Source organism: Capsicum annuum, chromosome 2 (genome assembly GCF_002878395.1).
Source record: "Capsicum annuum cultivar UCD-10X-F1 chromosome 2, UCD10Xv1.1, whole genome shotgun sequence".
In the NCBI taxonomy this organism is placed as follows: domain Eukaryota; kingdom Viridiplantae; phylum Streptophyta; class Magnoliopsida; order Solanales; family Solanaceae; genus Capsicum; species Capsicum annuum.
Window position 1 is genome coordinate 153,282,143 of NC_061112.1, and position 2,138 is coordinate 153,284,280.

Sequence of the window (2,138 nt, forward strand, 5' to 3'; positions counted from 1 at the left end):
TTTTTTTTTTTACCTTTTTATTTTAAAATCTCTTTATCATTTTTATTGAGAAATAAACATCGACCACGTTAATATCCACCACCATCGCATTAACGAAGAAGAAGAGGAAGGGCAAAATAAGTCTCCATTGATGAAGAAGAAATGAAAAAGAAGGAAAAACAAAATAAAAAAATAGAAAATGAAGAAAAAAATAGTAAAATAGAAAAAGAAAAAAGTGAAAACATTTTTTTATCACACGTGGCATTTTTCAATTTGCTGGTGCAATAATTTTCTCCTCACGCGCCTCCTCTTGCGTGTTAAAATAAATAGGCTGAAAATGAGTCAAAAGAGATTAATTTTAATGGTCTTAAGTAGTTTTGTGGGGTAATGAGACACCTGCATAGTTTAAGTGTTTTTTTGCAAAGGTTGTATAAGTTCAGAGTTGACTTTATGTCTTTTCTCTAAAATTTTATTTGTATACACACACACACTAGTTTAGGTGTACGCACGTCGCACGTGTACCTTACTTTATTGAGTTTAAACGTTACTCTAAATAGGATATTTGTTTACATAATAAAGATGAATACAATAATTAAATTCAACATCTTTTGGAGAATTTATTTAATTAAACCTAATTTTTACGAAAAAAAATTCTCAAAGCCAATCGACATTCATTTACCACTTATAAACTACAACAAAACAATACGATGATAGAGACATCAAAACAATATAATTAAATCTAACTTTTATACAAAAATTTCCTCAAAGTCGTCTGGCACTCATCTACCACCTGTAAACTATGAAAAAATAATACGACAATAGAGATATCAAAATAATACAACTAAACTTTTAACTTTACACAAAAAGAATTCTCAAAACAGAGATATAAAAATATACAATTAAACCTAACCTTTACCTAAAAAAAATTCTTAAACTCAACCAACATTCATCTACCACCTATAAATTCATCTACGACCTGTAAACCACAACAAAATAATATAACAGTGATCACAAAGCTTCAATTTTGATGAAAATAATTCTTGTCTGAGCGAAAAATTTTGATACTAAAGAATGAGTTGAATGAAAACAAAGAAGATATATATATACACATATGTTGAATTCAATTATGTTGATAAAAATAGTGAAGAATTTGAGGGTTAGAAAGTTAAGCATCCATCAATCTAGACATTCAATTGAATCAAGTTAGATGAGCATCCATCATATTTTCACAATAAGCAAATCAGTTTTTTCTTTAGTTTAACGTGCATCTCAATATTTATAGAATTATTTTCTTAATAGAGTCCTATTTTATGAGTATTTTTCTATTCTATTTTAGGAGTATTTCTCTAATGAAAATATTAATTGATTCTTCTTCCATGTGTTTTAAGAGTCTCATATATTTTAGGAGATTAGTTAATATAATAAAAATAATTAAATAATAAATTGAAGAAAATAATGAAATGACAGTTTTGTCTAAAGGAGGGTCTTTTAATGAAGGACAAAAAACTCAAATTACTTTTCTAAAGGTCTTCACACTTTTAATATTATATATATATATATTACTACTATTAATAAGTGTAAAGAAGCAGACAACTGTTCGTCAACATGCCTGCTTCTTCACATGCTTCAACTGCTCCGTGATTTTACTATTTCATTCTAATTTATTATTTTAAATCATTTATATATAAGAAAATTAATAATGTTTAATTTAAAAAACAGGTAAAATAGACATTTATGACATGTCTGTTTCAGTTGCTTTAATCATAATTTTATTATATCATTTCTAATTAATTATTATAAGTCATATAGGTATTAAAAAATTAATAATATTTAATAAATAATAAAATAGACATAAATGATAAATTAATTCTTAATGTTTATTAATAGGAAATCTTATATGACTCATTTAATTTTTTTTCACAAGTATGTTTGCTCCATGATTTTACTATATTACATTGCCTGCTTCTTCACCTGTTTCAGCTGCTCCGTAATTTTACTATATTACCCCTAATTAATTATTTTAAATTATTTATATATAAGAAAATTAATAATATATAATTTTAAAAGGTAAAATAGATATTTATGATATGTCGATTTTAGCTGCATTAATCGTAGTTTTATTATATCTTTCTAATTAATTATTATAAGTCATCTAGGTA